We start from the raw sequence: 20,417 nt of genomic DNA, 5'->3' as shown, positions 1-20,417 counted from the left end.
AAGTGCAAAATATTATTCCTTGTCAGCTGGCACTGCATAAATGATTTGCATATAGCCAGTGTTTGACCTAAGGTGGTGTGGAGTGCAAAGAAACGATGGATTTAGGCCCAGATCTTTGTACTGGGGTGAATGTAAGACATTGTTCTGCATTTTCTCCATCAACTGTGTTTTTTGCAATTTTAACCCCGAGTGGGCTGGGTATGCTCAGACGTGAGTCCCAGGCTCTCCACATCACTGGAGTCAAGCTATCCAGGCTGAAGAAGGCTGATAGACCGGAATCAAGCATCCAAGGACCGGTTTCCGGCTAGGAAAGACATGGCTTGGTAGTTCGGGCTGGACTGTTCCCATGAGGCACAGGGTCAAGGCTGATTTGCATATAGCCAGTGTCTAACCTAGGGTGGTGTGGAGTGCAAAAAAACGATGGATTTATGCCCAGATCTTTGTACTGGGGTGAATGTAAGACATTGTTCTGCATTCTGTTCATCAACTGTGTTTTTTGCAATTTTCACCCCGAGTGGGCTGGGTATGCTCAGACGCGAGTCCCAAGCTCTCCACATCACTGGAGTCAAGCTATCCAGGCTGATAGCCAGAAACCGGTCCTTGGATGCTTGATTCCGGTCTAGGAAAGACATGGCTTGGTAGTTCGGGCTGGACTGTTCCCATGAGGCACAGGGTCAAGGCTGATTTGCACATAGCCAGTGTCTGACCTAGGGTGGTGTGAAGTGCAAAAAAACGATGGATTTAGGCCCAGATCTTTGTACTGGGGTGAATGTAAGACATTGTTCTGCATTCTCTCCATCAACTGTGTTTTTTGCAATTTTCACCCCGAGTGGGCTGGGTATGCTCAGACGTGAGTCCCAGGCTCTCCACATCACTGGAGTCAAGCTATCCAGGCTGAAGAAGGCTGATAGACCGGAATCAAGCATCCAAGGACCGGTTTCCGGCTAGGAAAGACATGGCTTGGTAGTTCGGGCTGGACTGTTCCCATGAGGCACAGGGTCAAGGCTGATTTGCATATAGCCAGTGTCTTACCTAGGGTGTTGTGGAGTGCAAAAAAACGATGGATTTATGCCCAGATCTTTGTACTGGGGTGAATGTAAGACATTGTTCTGCATTCTGTCCATCAACTGTGTTTTTTGCAATTTTCACCCCGAGTGGGCTGGGTATGCTCAGACGCGAGTCCCAAGCTCTCCACATCACTGGAGTCAAGCTATCCAGGCTGATATCCAGAAACCGGTCCTTGGATGCTTGATTCCGGTCTAGGAAAGACATGGCTTGGTAGTTCGGGCTGGACTGTTCACATGAGGCCCAGGGTCAAGGCTTATTTGCATATAGCCAGTGTCTGACCTAGGGTGGTGTGGAGTGCAAAAAAACGATGGATTTAGGCCCAGATCTTTGTACTGGGGTGAATGTAAGACATTGCTCTGCATTCTGTCCATCAACTGTGTTTTTGCAACTGCATAAATGCAAGCAGCTATATTATAATCGTAGGGTATGTCCCAAATACCGAGACAATATATCCATGCAAATATGAAAAGTGAATTCAGGATAAATGGCAACACTATAAGAAAGCAAAAACCCACACAGGCCCTCCTACATAACTAGATGGAAAATGTCAGAATATTAAATACTATCTTGCTAAAAATATCCAAAAGGCGCGAATCTAAACAATAATCAAATAAAAAGTGTGTAGTGCTATGTGAAAACCAAATGATTTAATAAGCATATATAATGCAAAAAATAATAACACAACATAGCAATCAGCCGATTATTATTGCAGTCATATGCCTAAATAGGTACAGGGAGAAGGAATCTTATTTAAATACATAACTGAGAACTATATATGAATCTAATTCATGGGTATCTTCATACGTTCACAAGGGTAAATACTACCGAATGACTGACAGATGGTCTGATTGATGGCATATGCAATGTCGAGCCAGACTCTCACAGGAAATATTTATTCCACTCATGCAGGTAGCCCAAAAGCAGTTCAGCCTCCGACACTTGATCAACTCACTTATTTATTGATTCGCAAAAATGCACGCAGGCAGCAGACAGAGAACAGGCATCAAAACCAATCCAACGCCAGACGTGTTTCGGGAGTCCTTAATCCCTTTATCAATGGCGTGTGTCCTATGAAAGAAAGTAACGTTCACCACACACCTGTCCTATTAAAACAACCCGCCCCGATGGGCATGGCCTCTGACGGTATTCTCGTCAGAGGGCCATGCCCATCGGGGCGGGTTGTTTTAATAGGACAGGTGTGTGGTGAACGTTGCTTTCTTTTATAGAACACAAGCCATTGATAAAGGGATTAAGAACTCCCGAAACGCGTCTGGCGTTGGATTGTTTTGATGCCTGTTCTCTGCCTGCGTGCATTTTCGCCAATCAATAAATAAGTGTGTTGATCAAGTGTTGGAGGCTGAACTCCTTTTGGGCTACCTGCATGAGTGAAATTATATATATCTATATCTATATATCTATCTATATCTCTATATCTATATCTATATCTATATGTATATATATATAGATATAATTTCACTCCAACAACAAGAGATCCACTCTTTCTTTTAAAGAAGGTAGAATAAAAATCCAAAGGCCGCATACACTCCATTCCTAAAATCCCCTCCCCATTGCTAAAAAGTCAACATGTTCAATGGCATGCAAACCATCTCCATGTGTATGCATAGTCATGCACTCTAAAGTAAATTGTGCCCTGCTTTAAGTAAAAAAGGGTGAATATATTAAAAAGATAAATTCAAATACTTACCAAACAAGATCGGTTAGATAGAAATACAAAAATCCAGGACCTGAAAAAAGGAGAAAATAGATTTTTTTTTTTAAAGGTTGCAGAGTTAAGTTTGGCTTCATTTCAGGTACATTGATGCCAATTGATGCAAACAAAATAATGATTCAAATACTGATCAAGAGCTATGAAGAAACCAATGTTTCAATTAATGATACATTAAATTATACATTGCCTCCCTAAGTTTGATAATCAACTCAAGCATAGTTATGATCAGGACTAATGTTATAGAACATAATGGTATCTTCAAGTTAACACCTCTACATTAAGAACGAAAACAATATTGTTAAGGTAAACACAATCACTAATGAAACAACAAGGAGATAGAACTACTGCTACCACCTCCTTTAATAAGCAAAGAAAGATGAATTTGGCAAACACTGGTGTAATGTATGAATCATATCAAACCCAATGACTCAAGAGCACCATCAATTTCGCAGCCCTTCTCATGTTCAACCATTTCTCACATGTGGTTTGTTCAACCTGGCCCTGTGTTATTCTTCCTTCCAACTTGTCATCTGGCATTCAGAAATATGTATATACAGCGTTCAAACACCTCCAGTAGGATCATGGCACTCACACACTATGACGATATTGCTCCACCCACCTCAACCACTTAAAAGATAGTTCCTGTCTACCATCAAATTCAGGCCTCCTTCTTTATTATGAGAATATTGCATGCACTAAAAATATACCTTGCAGCATCGTAACTGGCCTCTGAACTTGGTGCTATGTAAAACATCCACACACAGAAATATTTATTAAATAGAGTACACTGCATTTCCTCTATCTTTTTAATGACTACAGAGAAAAGATAAGAAAGATAACTATGAAGACAACCAGCCCATATCTAAAAACAAGCATTGGAAATGCAATAGGTCTCGCAGCATTAGAGTTAGTGCTTTTAGAATTGTTTATGGGTTTTTTGTTGTAAATCTTTAGCATTTTTGTTTCCTGTAGCCAATGCTAAAGAATTACAAATAAAAAAAGCCATAAACAATTCTAAAAGCTCTAACTAAAAATCCTCCGAGACCTATTGCACTGTGTGAGGGTGAGGGGTTGAGGGTGAGTGAGGGTGAGGGTGAGTGAGGGTGAGTGAGGGTGAGTGAGGGGTTGAGGGTGAGTGAGGGGTTGAGGGTGAGTGAGGGGTTGAGGGTGAGTGAGAGTGAGGGTGAGTGAGGGTGAGGGTGAGTGAGGGTGAATGTGAGTTAGCGTGAGGGGTTGAGGGTGGGTGAGGGTGAGGTGTTGAGGGTGAGTGAGGATGAGTGAGGGTGAGTGAGGGGTTGAGGGTGAGTGAGGGTGAGTGAGGGTGAGTGAGGGTGAGTGAGGGTGGGTGAGTGAGGGTGAGTGAGGGTGAGTGAGTGAGGGTGAGTGAGGGGTTGAGGGTGAGGTGTTGAGGGTGAGGGGTTGAGGGTGAGGGTGAGGGGGTGAGGGGTTGAGGGTTGAGGCAAATCTGTGCAGATCGATCCAGCTTGACTGCAAAAAACAACTGTGTGAAAAGACTGTGTAGCAGACTGATCTGGACTTAACGATACAATATTGACCGAAGTTTCATAACTAACACTCTCAAGTGCAAAGCAACCCAAACATAAAAGTAATTCACATTTACCCAGAGTACAATATATGAAATATATTGCTTGCTCGGCCTGTGTGGTGTGTTCATGTGAGCCCACTGTAATCTATTGTGATGCACTGCCATGCAAAGTATGGGCAGACTCACCGGGAAGACGGAAGCTCCGGACTGCTTGCCGATGACTGGCTGTTGTGTGATTTTACAGCCCCAGCTGGTGGTTTTGGTTTAATTTTTGCTCCATTCAGGGGACCCCTATTCAGCCAAGGACGGTCTCATAAATCTTAAAGATACGGGAGGCTTGGGAGTCCCTCGACCAATTCTGTAGGGTGGAGAGGCGCCAGTTTGCGTTAGGCTTCTTAGTTTGAGCCTGCTGCCTGAAAAAACTCCGGCCAGGCTGCCCTCTAGGAAGAAAGAAGCCATTGCATATTGCATCTGGGGATAGCGCCGATGGATGGTTGGACAGCTTTCTTGAGGGTCTCTCGAGCGTCCCTTGAACTGGGGGGGAGGGGGCTTGCTGTGGCATTGGCTAGTATGCGGGGAGGGGTGGTCAACCCATCCTAAGACTGCATGCGCGCAGCCCTGATGCCTTTCAGGCTAACTGAACGGAACAGAAATACTGTAAACTCCAGCTTATTGGGAGAGGGAAATAAAAGGTTAATGAAGGTTAATTCCATCGACAATAATCACGGAGTAAACAACGAGCAATCGAGTGAAAAGGCGCGGGAGTGCCGAGCGCAGTCCCAGAGAGGCCTCGGATTTACAACCAGCTGCTTGGGAAGAGAGCGAGTGGAGGAAGGGGAGCCGGGTGATGGCAGAGAGGCAAAGGCGGGCAGTGCAAGGCTGCAAAAAGCGTGGGGTGGTGAAAGAGACATGGAGCGGGAGAGAGAGGCAAAGAGCGACACTGAGAGAGAGAGGAGGAGGAAGGGAGGTAAACTGAGAGATACAATGAAGGAAAGAAAAGCTGGTAGATCATGTCCAAGGCGAGACTGCAGAGTAACAGGGGCTGGGGCATAAAGAGTGACATATTAAGGGCTTGATTTATCAGTGTGTTTTACTCAGACTGCCTCTATTGGGAAATGCGTTCGTCGGTACACTGTGGCCTGTGGAGAGCAGTCGACGGTAAGCAAGGGGTAGAGTTGGAAGGAGATGAGGGGAATGAAATGCAAACGAGAGAAACATGTAGGCAGAGATGGATTGCAAGAGGGAGCGGGTGAAGGGGGTGGAACTGGGCGAGCACGTAACACGGCGGGCAGGGGAGGGGGCGGAGAGGGGAGAGGTGCGACACGGCAGGAAGACGGAAGGAAGAGAGGGGAGGGGGAGGAGAAATGCGACACGGCGGGAGGGGGGTAGATCATGTCCAAGATAAAGAAGAACAGAGCGAGACTGCAGAGTAACAGGGGCTGGGGCATAAAGAGTGACATATTAAGGGCTTGATTTATCAGTGTGTTTTACTCAGACTGCCTCTATTGGGAAATGCGTTCGTCGGTACACTGTGGCCTGTGGAGAGCAGTCGACGGTAAGCAAGGGGTAGAGTTGGAAGGAGATGAGGGGAATGAAATGCAAACGAGAGAAACATGTAGGCAGAGATGGATTGCAAGAGGGAGCGGGTGAAGGGGGTGGAACTGGGCGAGCACGTAACACGGCGGGCAGGGGAGGGGGCGGAGAGGGGAGAGGTGCGACACGGCAGGAAGACGGAAGGAAGAGAGGGGAGGGGGAGGAGAAATGCGACACGGCGGGAGGGGGCGGAGCGGGTAAACATAGACGGACGTGCACGCGCACGCGCTTTTAAGGTCAATGCGCATGCGCATAAGCTTAATGCGCATGCGCATTGACCTTAAAAGTCACGGGCACTGCAAGGAATCGCCACGATTCCTTGCAGTGTGGATAAAGAGTGGATAACTCGCAATACTCTCGCCTTGCTCGATGCGCATGCGCATCGACAGGCGAGACCTAAACATGCATTAAGTGCTGTGAAAAGGGGTTTGCAGTACTATGAATTCTATTAAAAAGGAGAACAGTTAACTGAAAACAATGATTACGCTTGTGAAAGTCGCCATGGCTAAAACTCAAAAGGGAGATGCAACAAGCATTTACAATGCAATGGTCTCGGCATTATTAAAGGTAGAGCTATTGGCATTGCTCATGACATTTTTTTTCTTTTTTTTTTTTAAAAACATAAATAAATGGTATTGTGATTTACAATGGCAATAGGTGAGCATTAGAGAGTAGTAGAGAGTATTCGCGGACACAGAGCCACACACACAGAAAGCCACACACACAGAGAGCCCCACACACAGCCAGCCAGCCACACACACATTTAGCCACACACACAGCCAGCCAGCCACACACACAGCCAGCCAGCCACACACACAGCCAGCCAGCCAGCCAGCCACACAGCCAGCCAGCCAGCCACACAGCCAGCCAGCCAGCCACACACACACAGCCAGCCAGCCACACATACACACAGCCAGCCACACATACACACAGCCAGCCATACATACACACAGCCAGCCAGCCACACACACAGCCAGCCACACACACACACAGCCAGCCACACACACACACACAGCCAGCCACACACACACACACAGCCAACCACACACACACACACAGCCAACCACACACACACACAGCCAGCCATCCACACAGCCAGCCATCCACACAGCCAGCCATCCACACAGCCAGCCATCCACACAGCCAGCCATCCACACAGCCAGCCATCCACACAGCCAGCCATCCACACAACCAGCCATCCACACAGCCAGCCATCCACACAGCCAGCCATCCACACACACAGCCAGCCATCCACACACACAGCCAGCCACACACACAGCCAGCCACACACACAGACAGCCAGCCACACACACACAGACAGCCAGCCACACACACAGCCAGCCAGCCACACACACAGCCAGCCAGCCACACACACAGCCAGCCAGCCACACACACACACAGCCAGCCAGCCAGCCACACAGCCAGCCACACACAGCCAGTCAGCCACACACAGCCAGCCAGCCACACACAGCCAGGCAGCCACACACAGCCAGCCAGCCAGCCACACACAGCCAGCCAGCCACACACACAGCTAGCTACACACACAGCTAGCTACACACACAGCCAGCTACACACACACACAGCCAGCTACACACACACACAGCCAGCTACACGCACACACAGCCAGCTACACACACACAGCCAGCCACACGCACACAGCCACACGCACACAGCCACACGCACACAGCCACACGCACACAGCCACACGCACACAGCCACACGCACACAGCCACACACACACAGCCACACACACACAGCCACACACACACAGCCACACACACACAGACAGAGACACAAACGGCCCTGCCGTTGACTATTTCCAATACTTAATCAATTAGCAGGCAGCCTTATACCCCAGGAAGACGCACACTCGCCGGGCTATAAGCAAAAGACCACTTATCCCCCAAAGCAGAATGAAACAGGCTGCATAGGGTGCAAGAAAGGGCGCAGGCATCGGGCTGCAGCTCTGCCTTCAAGAGGGGGGAAGAGAGCTGCAGCCGGCAAGCATTCGGCGTCACCATCATACCTGAAATCCACCAGGCGGGTCTTCCACGATCAGGATGAATGAATAGCGCGGCACCTATGGGTACCAGAGTTGTTACGCCCGCTCTCCGGTTGTGTGAAGCCCCCAGAAAGACAAAGAACCCTCGCAGCCTAGACGGCATTGGTATCGTACCTGTGATATGGCGCAGCCGCAACATTCACCAAAGTCCGGTGAGAGCGACAGGTGATGGGTCCCGCCATGTTTATAGGAAAGGAGTGGGAGCTGAGCGTGTCACGAATCACGTGACCACGCGAGCGTTGCTGCTATTCTGTTCCCGTCAACAGTAGGCTCAAACGAGCAGCCATCTTAAAGTGGAGTTAGTTCAGATCGCAATCCATACAGTGATACCATACAGATAGATCACCATAACGTATTTATTACCGTAAATCAAAGTAAGATCTTGAAATCCGTTCATTATATAATTAATTTAAACCAACAACTCATCGTCCAGATGAAATCAATTAAACAAACCTACACGAATACTAATGGCGATACCGGAGACCCATAGTCATGGGGATTCCTCCCAAGTAAATATTTTGAAACGCCTTGCCATCTGTGCTGGCTATCGTTCCAATAGCGATCCAAGTGGCGGGTCCAATAGCCAGTATGGTCACAATAATGTATTATTCCGGTAAGCCAAATAACATTAAATTCCACTCCAAAAGGAGTACTTCAGTTCATCTTCATATAAAATAAAATGTCTGGGAAATGCATGCAAATCGCCATTAGTCCCAGAGTTAAAACCCCTAAATAGAAGGTAGTAAGTAATAGTTGACCACATTAGTAATATCCTAGAGTGCTGCAAAATTATGAAGAAACCTTCCTCATCATGAAATCTTATTAGAAGCATCATCATATCATTTAAATGTACAGATCGGCAAAGTAAAAGGAACAGGGACAGATGAGGGAAAAGAAGTTTTGACAGGACAAGTGAAACAAGAAAAACATGAGTGCAGTCAGGGGGAAGAAGGCAAGAGGACAGCGAGGAACGGCTCACCTTCACTGCGGGTGAAAACAAAATGGCGGCCTCAAGCTTCCGAAATATTTTGGATTCTGGGGCGTGTTTTGCTGTCCTGAGTGACGGACGACGTCACGAGCTAAAGAACAGCAAAACGTACGCCCCCAAATCTGAAAAAGACGGAGCTTCTTTGGAGGGACGGCTCTCTCCTCCAATGGCTGGCCTCCGTTTAGGAAGCCAGCCAATGGAGGGGAGACAGGGCAGGGAAGCGGGTTCTAAAGCCCTACTAAAAAACATTAATTCTCCGGACCGGAAGCTGCGCTTTGCGCAGCTTATAGGTCCCTCGACCTAAAAAGGGCCATATTTAGAGTTTAGTGTACAGGGTGCTCCATCAAAAACGTAGCAAATGTCTTTTTTGCCATATTACAACTGCACTATATAGTCAATGGTAGTCTAAGTATGGGCATCCCTATATTTTTTTTTTACAAAGTACTCTGTCTGCTAAACTCTAAAAAAAAAAAAAATCAGGACCCCAGCATGAGCAACCCAATACATCAGATGGGGCCAGTAACAAGAGTTAGCAGCCCTGTAGCAATTATAATTTTTGCAGGACCACCACATTTCTGTGTTTCACCAAGGCATTTTACCTGCTTAAAGCAGTAAATTATCCAGGTGGAACACCGGGTAAAACATAATGAAATATGCATGACAGTCCCATTGCCAAATACTTCCTGAAAATTCATAATTGCTGCGGTTTTCCTGCTGCCAGAATTACTGGCAGTTCCAGGGGGGCTAAGTAAACGAGAGTACTGACCGCTCCCAATGAGGACCATAGTGTTTTTGGGAGTTAACATTTTTCACAGCGTTTCACTGTCAACAAGTGGTAAACTTTTAAGTGCAGGTATTGGCCAATAGGCCCAGTGTGTGTCAGCCATTGGCGGTCACTGCGAAGGTATTTAAAGGTTACCAGAGGAAGCCCTTTATTTTTCTTTGTTTTACTTTAGGCTTCTTTAGAAGAGCTTCCTGAGAAACCGGATCGTTTTTTTTGTTTTTTTACTGTAATGATGATCAGCGTGCATGGCGTGATGACATTATTACATTGAAGTTAAAGTAACTTTCACTGAATCAGTGCTCAGGAACATATCTCATCCAGGGCAAGGGCTTGTGCCCTTCCCCAACTCGGGGCCCAATAGACTTTCTGCACCTCGTGGGGGTAGATAGGGTATTCTGAAGTGATTAGGCGCGGCGCACAGCGTTGGTAAATGGGAAAGTTCGCTGAGAAGGTAGATAAGGTAAACAATTTAAGGTGCTCCTACAGGTGACGTAACTGTTCTGGTACGTCCTAAAGGATTGAGGGGTTGAGTGCGCTACTGGGGTGTAGGCGCATCCCTGTGATGGGCACACTTATGTGGTACTGTGTGCTGCAACACAACACAGTAAATTCCAAAGAAGTTCAAATAAAGTTCCAGTAAATAAAGTAGATAGGGTATTCACACACTATCTGCCAACCAACCCCCACAGAAGGCAGAAAGCCCACGAGACACCAGTGATTTCAAAATGGCACGAAAACAAACAGGATGGGCCAGCCTACCCCGGAATTGAGCCATACCCCTGCCTCAGTGGGGTCAATAGTGTCTTTCTGCCTCCCTGGTGACAGCTAGGAGGCTTGATTCAAACATGCCCCTAGGTGGTAGAATATACACTTGACACCAGGGATTTTGCCTTTGAGGCAAAACAAAGTACTGCAGTGTTTCACTTTGCATTGGCCACACACCCACTGCAAACAAGACACACCAGTCTTACCCCTCCCTCTCCCACCAGAGCAGACATGAGGTGTGCCCCAAATTTGCCTCTGCGCACTGTATGGCAGGAATATATATATTTTTATTAAACTATTGGGGCGCGTCAGGTCCATCCTAACATCAGGCTCACCCTCACCTCTAAAGCATGAACAATGTTTCTGTTCCCCGGCGGACTAAAGCATTCCATCCCAATGGCAAGCAAGAGGACAACTGATTCTTTTGGGTGTTGTTTCTACAAACGGGCCAGGAGAGTGTGGCTAACTATCAATATCGTCCCAATTGCAATGGTGAATGGCTGCACATTTTGGGCTTGGGTAGGCTGTCATCTGGAAAAACCTACCAGACCCTGAGAATTCTGAAAACAACACATCCGGGGGAGTCCAGGGTGGTGTGCTTTGCATTTATTTCACACCATTATCTTACCCACAATGCCCTGCAAACCTAAACTTTGACTAAAACACACATTTCTCTCATTTCTGCAAGGAAAACATATGGAATCTGTGGGGAGACACACATTTTGAACCACAGCATTCCGTCAAGTCTCCTAATAACAAGCATTTACAATGCAATGGTTTCGCCTTTGGAAAAGTTAAAGCTATTGGCATTGTAAATGACAAAATTTGTATTTGTGTTGGTTTTGAAAACAGATAAATAAATGGCATTGTCATTTACATTGCCATTAGCTTAATCTTTCGCAAATGTTCAGACCTATTGTAGGGCTTTAAGTGGGCCGGGTCTCACTAGGTCTGAGCAGCGACAGTTTTTTTAAGGGGTCCTCAAAGTGGGTCTCAATCAGTCTCTGTTTTGTGCCCTGGCACAGGCGGTCCGTTTTTTTCTGGACTGCAGTGACAGCAGACAAATCCATGAGCGTGTGCTCACACTGCTCACTTCTCACTACTGGAGAAGTTACGGCATGACGTCATGCCAGGGGAGTGTTGTAAGGGAAGGGAAATCCTTTAAGAGTGTTATTTTCTCTCTGGATTTCCCTTCTCTTTTTGAAACTCAGGAGCAGCAACATTGTCGTGGTGTCAGCAGGGCTTTAAGTGGAAGCTTTTTTAATATTATATACAACAAGCCATTGTGGCTGCTTATTTATCTTATGCAACTAACAATCATTGACAAAGCCAATAGTCCTGCCTTGATGTAGGTATGATGTTACTTGTTGTATCATATATCTGGATGCAATGACAGAAACAGCAAAACACAAGGCGGGCGGCACACTATGCTAAGCACAGATTTTTAGTTTATGTGTTTTTAAGCCACCCCCGTAATTACATCGGCCACGCCGCTTTAAGAGACCCCCCCGCAGTTTTTTTCATCACACTTATAGCCCTGGGGGGCTTTTCACAGCACGTCTTGTTTCTGGGAGCCTATCACAGCAAGTCTTGCTTTTTTTCAGGGTGGGGGGCCTGCTTACAAGCAGCGACTTCCTGAATGTTCCCCATGCCTGGTCGTGCTGGTCGGTGGTGCACGGCCCCACCTCAACAATCTGAAGCATGCCCGCCTCACCACATGAAAGAGCCGTGCGAGTGTCCATTATCTCTGCGGTCGCAGCTTTCCTGGGAAAGAGCTCGCGCCACAACTGCAGCCGCTTTTAAAATAACCCGGCATCCGATGGGGCCGAGAGCGAGAGGGCGGGCGGAGAGACGCCAATGCCAGACTCTGCTGAACGCACACACTGAGCGCACGGGGATCAGACTCCTGGGAAAGAGACTACCTCTGAATGAGCACCAGAGGTAATCCGTCCATGACTGGAAACCTGGCGCTGCAGCCGCAGAGACACGTCATTCACAGGGTGGTTGCACTTTTAAGTATAAAAAAAACACACTTATGTTTCTTATTGGCGCAAACAGGAATCTTTTGGGGAAATGTGTGGATGGAAAAGAACTGTGCTCAGTAAAAATTGTAACTATACGCCCAAAAGAAGCGTTGCATTAAAGGCAGCCCTTCAATTAAACAAACAGCCCAGGTCTTGAACTGCAGCTTGCAGAGGTGCGCCACTAATGGTGAAATATGAACAGTGGTTCCTAAATGTTTTCCACAATTCCAACCTACACAAAACTAAATAAACAAGCATTAAACACGGACAGCGGGAGGGGGCGGGAACGGGCAAACGGACAGCGGGAGGGGGGGCGAAAACTGGATAAAAAAATATTTAAAAATGCCGCTTACCTGCAAGAAAAGAAATCGCGCAGCCCACCGCATCCTGGCAACTTCAATCTCGCAGCCCACTCCTGCAAAGGACACTTTGAAACTGACCAAAACAGGACTAGAAAAAAAAAAAAAAACACCCGCCCACCGCCGGAATGACGTCACAAAGGGGCTGGATGAGAAAAAATCTCAGGAACGCCCACGAGTCGCCTCACAGAATGACGAACGCCTCGGTCTTCCAATGGCTAGCCTCCATTTATGGAGCTAGCCAATGGAAGACTGAGGCGGGACAAAGCCACATACTAAAAACGTTGGTTGGATCACAATCTTGATTGCATGCATTCTGCCTAGTCACAATAAATAAATTGGGACCAGCGCTTAAGATCACCCTGTACTTTACGGAGGAGTGGAGGGAAATTGGCCTGAAATAAGCTAGAAATCTGGGAGTAAGTTTGATACCGAGATAGGTAAGCTCCTTCTTTGACCACTGAAAGGGGGTCATGGTAATTAACATCCCCACTTCTGCGTCTGGTACTGTTAAATTAAGGGGGTACAATGTAGCTAGATTAATATGGAGGATGGCTATTTCCTCAAAGTGTTTGAACTCCTCATGCAGTGTGGACAGGGAGTTCTGGGGGTCTGGGAGGGTAAGCAAAATATTGTTAGCGAACTGAGAGATCTTAGGCTCCTCTGACCTAAAGTGGATTCATTTAATCGCCTGTTGTGCTCTTATCCTGGCCGCGAGAGGTTCTATGCTCAACGCGAAGCGAAGGGGTGACTGTGGGCACCCCTGTCTCATTCCCCTCCCCACTTGGAATGCCTCAGAGCTTACTCCATTTACAATTACTCTGGAGCAGGGGGTCGCGTACTAGGCCTGTACCATCGCGATAAAAGAGTCACCATCCAGGCCTGTGGCGACAAAGCAGTTGGACACCTTGGCATCAGGCATAAAAAGGCCATGTGAAAGCAGGATTGATTTGCTTTTAAATCGTATCCCAAGCAAGGGCAGTGATACTGCGGCATTTAGAGTGGGCGGCGGGATACTTGCTACAGCGATTACTCCTAGCACTTCAGAGTACTCTATAGCATACAACTGGTGATGTCAGGAAGTTGATATGGCCTGGTTGCCTTGGCACATATCCCAAAAGGTGCCAGAATAATAATAAATAAATTGATACTTGTATAGCGCACTACTCACTCGCAAGAGTCTCAAGGCGCTTGTACGAATACCGCTGTGGAACCCATCCTGGCTTTCCCTGTGAGGCGTCCACTCCTGGGCACCCCCAAGGTGGAGGCCAGGCATCCTTAGCGTTGTGGGGGGCCGTTGTGGAGATTAAGCAAGCTATTGCCCAGAGTGGGACTCCATGATTGGAATAGGCACCGAGGCGAGAATTATCAGGTCCGTGGAAAGAGCCCACGACCCGCTGAGGCGGGGAATTGAACCCTGGTCCCGGGCTAGACCTCTGCATCAGGGTCTGCCGCTCTAACCATTGAGCCATACTTCTTCTTTTGGTTTGCCTCTGGCATGGTTGGTTAGGGGCTCAGCTTACAAGTTGGCCTGTGGATCCCATGGCATGAGGAAGTGGGGAAGTTAGTCTTGCGAAAAGCTATATCTGGGGGTCCCTGGGACCCAAGTCAATCAAATGATGCTGTAAGGGGCAGGTGGGTGGTCAACCATTACATTAAGGATGTGTTGGTTAAGGATTCCATGTCTAGATCATTGTTGAAAACAGAATGTCACAATGTGTTTTGCCAAGTTAGGTAAATATGAAGAAAATATTAATCAAGTTTGGTTCGATGTGTAATAAACGTGGTCTGAGAACTGTTTATTTTCGAAGCCAGTAATCAGTCAAGTTCAGGCTGTTCATTTTGCTTATGTTGACTATTGGTTTTGAAGAGTTAATTGTGCTTGACGGCTCGACACCCCTAACCCCCACCAGCCTGGGTGGGTCCTCCATCTGTTATCAAAGGGTCGATACTTGCCCCAAAAAGTGTAACCACTTAGGCGATGTGCTGAAGCAGTGTGCTGGGCCCAGCAGGGAATTTCAATGGCTCCATTGAATAATTGCAGCCCTGCTGTGCCTGCAGATCGATGGGGGAGGGGCTGGGGAGTGGGGGCTGATTACGTTGATCTACTCTGAGTCTGCTAACAGTGAGCTGGCGTGGGACGGGCATCCAGTTGTAGAACTGAAGACTTCCTTTTGTTGCATTAAAGTTCTACTTAGCTAGTAAAAGACTTACCAGAGATGGAAGGGCAAGGCAAAGAAAAACCACACCTAGCACTGTCCCCAATTGTCATTAAATCACAAGAGAACACTTAAGAGAAAGCGGGTCCATTGTGAGGGAACAGCCACCGGGGAATCAGTCCCTAATCCTAAGCTAAATAATACTACTCTGTACGAATCTGACATAAATATATACCATATCGAGGACCCCTTCGTATTAAACAGTGCTCAACATTCATCCTCATTTAAAGAAATCAGAATAGGTACATAATCCAATTCGTATCCAATGTTTTTATTAGTTCATTCCTTAATTAAAATATATTTCATTGTGGCCAGATTAAACATCTATCAGGAAAGCCAACACGGTTCGTTCTCATTGAGCTCCTTCAGGGCTCTTTGGTCCATAAGGACAGTCATAGTCTCAAAGATGCGGCCATCACACTGCATGCATGTCCAATGAGCTGGCGTTTTTGTGATTTACCTCAACTGCTTCGCTAGTAGCGTTAACTAGTTAAATTGTTAAAAGCATCGCGGTGTGAAAATAACTTCCACCACCCACCGTCTCACGCCCCCTCCTCACCCGTCCCGTCCCCTTTAACACAGCAAATTGTAAGCCTGTACTTTGCACACGTTCATTATATTTAGAGCGAAATGCAAGGTGGCGTGTTTACTTAACATTTCTGTTGCATTAAGGGGAAAACACGTTTTAAATAAGGTTTCAAGCAGTTAGAGGAGTGTGCTGCGCAAGGCCCGATATTCCTTGCATGTAATGCAGTTCAGAAAAAGACAAACGCTTCATCTAGAGGGCTATTGCCTCGGCCACATTTGATTCACTCAGCAGAAATGATAAATGCGATAATGCAAATATGAACATTTACGTCCAGAGCGCTCCCTGCATAACAAGTACACACATAGGGGTATGAAAGGATTCCCGGAAACGTTCGCACTTTATCCAAGAGTCTAGGTTGCCTCTCCGCAGTGAGGGCGCTTGAGACATCCCCCGAGGCTTTATGTTATGAGTTTTCGTTGGAGCTGTTTTCAAGCGACATGAAAGGGTGGTGTCGAAATCCAGGGGTTTCTCCAAACGTTTCTGGCCCAGCACTGGAATCAGTAGCGAGAATCAGATGCTTATACCAATTTTATACAGACTTCCGGATACCTCAGTACCTCACGTCTACCTAAATATTTGATTTTATTCCACGTCATATTTTACCGATGATATGCGTGCACTTGCCTTTTATCATTTTGCCGGTTAAACCAAACCAGGAAAAGGAGACTCGGAAACAGGATGTATTAGGTGGGACACACATGGGGCTTTCACAAAAGAGGTACACAGCAATCTATTGGACTAGTTTCTCATTTTTACGTCCCCAATGAAAGGTGTACTTTTATTGTGGCGCGTCTGTTTTTATATTAAATATTCTGTCTGCATTCCTTGTTTACATTTGTTTCCGCGATTGTGGTTCATGTGGATTAATTGACAACTATTTCCCGTGTCTTTCAAAGCTGTGAGGGGTGAAGGTATCTGTTGTCAATGTAACCATATTAGTTATGAGGTAGGAGTTTACGCCAGTTTGTTTACACGAGGGTTCGCCTCACGCGTCCTTTTGTTTACACGAGGCTTCCCTGCATGGGCCCTTTTGTTTACACGTCTGTATTCAGAGTTTTAAATAAGGAATAGCAATTAATCCCGGTGGCATCCAGTATAATACAGGCACGGAACAGCGTATTGTGCTTAATTTGATATGGCTAAGTCAGTGTTGGTGCCCAAAATGTGCTCAGAAGCCCACGGTCGGCACCGGCGCACAACCCACCGAGACCGCGTAGATTGGAATCAGCCTCTTGCCTTTAACCGGCTACCAGACACCCCTGCCCAGTTAGATGCAGATTCCTGCTTTCTCCCGTTGTGGCGGGGTTTCCGCCTTTCTCTTCCTTTCGCCATTGTGCGTTTTCCTTCGCTCACTCTTGGGAAGTGTCAGAGGAGAAAAAATAATTCCAGGTGGTGCCCTCCACTGTCCCGTCAGCCTCTTCCCCAGCCCTGTAGGTCTACCTCTTAACTCTGCTAACACGTCGTCCCTACTTTATAACACGCCCATCCTGCTCACTACCTGTCCTGCACCTCTACACTTCTGTCTCTTCCTGTTTCTACCCCTGACGCCTGTCCGCTACCTTTAATCATTTTCCAACCCATTTGCCCTCACCGTCCTCGCCACCTGCCATTTACCTCTGCCCTATTTCTGCCCTCGCTCCACGAGCCCTGCCTTTCTTTTCCCTGCCCCCGAGTGCCTGGACCTGCAGCTCAGCGGGAGCACTCTCTCTACAGCTCAGTGAAGCCCATCCTCTGCCCATGGCTGTCCCAGACACCAAGGTCCGGGGGGGGGGGGGGGGGGGGTGAGTGTGACTGGCGGCGCACTTGGGGGCCTTTCACAAACAAAAGCGACACTTGGGAGGGAGAGCGTAGTGGAGAGGGCAGGGGTTCGGAAAGGCCAAAGTGAGAGCAGTCACCAGCAGCCTAGGCTCCCTAATGAAGGGTTTGGTTAAACAATAAAAAAAACACACAGCACAAGTTCCCGAAGACACCAGGCCCTAGTTATCACGTGCAAATAGATCATGAGTGCATGAATCAGCACTTGGTAAGGCAGACAGGCGCATCCATCGCCAGTCCTCGATCAGTTCAGTCCCGTATAGAAACAAGCATTTACAAGTACACCCCCCCCCCCCTCTCTTTGAAAGCACCCGCACTCACCGGCTGTCTTCTGGCGGGCGGGGCTAACCTCCTCACACGGGAGCCTTGCTCCCTGCAGCACTCCTCCACGCACACGTGGAGTAAAAACGCTGCTGAATGCAGATGAAGTCCCAAGTACAACAAGTTTGCAGAGAGGGGCCTGAAGGGCAGCGTCACCTTTCCTCGTGCTGTGACGCAGAGGGGGCAAGGCTCGGGACGCGGTGGGGAGATCGAGCTCTGAAATGCAGTACGCAAGGCTGATTTTGTAGGCACCTTTCCTCGTGCTGTGACGCAGAGGGGGCAAGGCTCGGGACGCGGTGGGGAGATCGAGCTCTGAAATGCAGTACGCAAGGCTGATTTTGTAGGTAAATTGTGTTCGTAAGCGGTCCCGTGCTGTCCTGAAAGGCAATCTTCAACTTGTTCCGGTAGCTTCGGCGGAATCAAAATGGATTAATGAAATGACACCGGAGCCGCGTGTCTCCTTGCGAAAACAGTCACAATCCATTCCACACTGCTCCCAGCTCGAACAAAAAAAACGCCGTGCTCGTCGTGCGAGCAGTACATTCTTTCCACAGCACCACACGCCGTCACTGAGCAGTGACTTTTCAGCATGCCTGTGACGAAGCAGAGAACAGCAGAGAACAGCGTCCCTCTAAAGCCCCGGCAGATGATTAAAAAAAAAAAAAAAAAAATGGCGGCAGCACCTACGAGGACACGGGGGGGGGCGGGAGAGGAACGGACGGCGGGAGGGGGCGGGAGAGGACACAGGGGGCGTGAGGGGGGCGGGAGAGAACACGAACGGCGGGAGGGAGGCAGGAAACGTGCCGGGGGAAAAACACTCACGATGCCCAGGACAGCAGCAAGCACGGCCCGGCCGGACCAGACTCGGGGGCGTTCCCGGCGTCGCGTGACGTCGGCAAAAGCCAAAGAATCTCGGGAACGCCCCCGTGTCTGGTCCGGCATTGATGGACAGGCCCCTCGTCCAATGGCTAGGCTCCATTTATGGAGCTAGCCAATGGGACGGGGGGGCGTGTTCCATAGTGCTTACTATACTCAATAGATTTCTCTGGAGGAGGAGCCTAACGGCTCCGCCCCCCAGCGAAACCTAAAAATGGTACCTCACTTGTGTGTGTGTGCCAAGAGACCTTGACACAAAAGGCACCAGTGCACCATGTGTAGAGATCAGCAATAGGGGTGGCAGCGGGATTTGGGGAAGTGCTAGGCAGCCACCCACAGAAACCTACCAAACACAGACATTTTTTAAAACTAGACATCGAGAGGATTCCAGGGTGGAATGCCTTCCATACATTCCATGAGGTTGTCTTACCCACAATGCCTTGCAAACATCAAACCTTGCCTTAAATCACACGTTTTCCTTACATTTATGTAGTGGAAACCTCCGGAATCTGTAGGAATCCACACAATTTCAACAACCCAGCTTTACCACACTTGCGCAGATAAAAATGATGTGCCACTTGTGTGGTTTGGCCTAATGCAGAAGTCACATTTTCCCCCACATTTGTCCATTTACAAACGGATTTACAATTCATATTAAAGCAGCTGCCTTGTTAAATAGTGTTTGGCGTTTGAACCTTTGTCTGTGGACTACTCCCTAAATCCATCCTGATTAAGTGGTTTCATTTTATTGATAAAATATGCAAAACCTAATAAGCAGAAAGGAGAGTAGTTCGACGTAGCAGAGTAATTTTTAATCCTTTTCAAAAGACAATTTACTTGAACCATTAGCTTAATTCAATACGAGCAGCGTGACACCGATTATTACGAGAATGTCCTGTCTTTCTTCAACAGCTGGTGCATGGCACTCTGAAACACCGCTGCCACAGATACCAGCCCAAAAAGGCATGTGCCTAAACCAGTAGGCCCCCTCAGTAGTTACAAATGTCATAAGTGGCCTCGATTCTGAATGCAACGAGATTTGGTGATATGCTGAAGAGAAATCCAACACGGAGAAAAATGTAACCCCCTTGTTTGCAGTGAGCATATCACCAATGTTGGGAAGGGATGGCAATCAACTCAGATACCTTTGTTGAGAACGTGGAGGTCCACACACAAACTCAAATCCCGGTTACCTTTTTTTTTGCTAGCATACCCGGGACCAACCATTCGGATTCTTCAATCTCTAAGATAATGCCCTCTTGACAATCTTTGGAATGCCTTCCTCAAAGGTTCCCTCAACACCAAAGGAATACTGCTGGGCTTATGTGCCTTAGGCAACACCTCATCCCTTAATATTCTGTGCGCAAATCCCTTTAATAGAGAACTATGCATTTGCGATTCCTAAATTGCGATTAAGAAATCGGAATACATTTTGCGATTGTAGGAGAGTAGGGTCTGCAATCCTATGATCACCCCAGATTATTGCTTTTTGCTTCACTGGTTTACGACTCCCCTGACTGTGGGCCTGCCAATCAGAGCCACAGCCTAGCTGTTCTCTCACTAAATTGACACGTGTACCTTAGGTGCATTTACCAATTGGTAATGGGCCACCTTATCAGACCCTGTAACTCAGGGCAAAGGTGTACCCAGGGCCTACCAGGGGCTGCAGCATTTATTAT

At 47.6% G+C, this 20,417-nt stretch overlaps 1 protein-coding gene across 11 annotated transcripts in view; it reads right to left on the bottom strand.

Annotated features, from left to right (window-relative positions):
* The window catches only part of AKAP13 (A-kinase anchoring protein 13), a 1,375,395-nt gene that overhangs the window by 1,299,834 nt on the left and 55,144 nt on the right, over positions 1 to 20,417 (bottom strand). For all 11 annotated transcript variants that reach the window (XM_086958098.1, XM_086958099.1, XM_086958104.1 and 8 more), the window contains exon 2: positions 2,774 to 2,813. The gene's annotated coding sequence lies outside the window, so the exon portion shown is untranslated. The remainder of the gene's footprint in view (positions 1 to 2,773; positions 2,814 to 20,417) is intronic.

The sequence above is a fragment of the Lissotriton vulgaris genome, chromosome 2_1 (assembly GCF_964263255.1).
Source record: "Lissotriton vulgaris chromosome 2_1, aLisVul1.2, whole genome shotgun sequence".
NCBI classification, from domain to species: Eukaryota; Metazoa; Chordata; class Amphibia; order Caudata; family Salamandridae; genus Lissotriton; species Lissotriton vulgaris.
The sequence above is the reverse complement of the archived record's forward strand: the minus strand, read 5'-3'. Positions and strand labels throughout refer to the sequence as shown.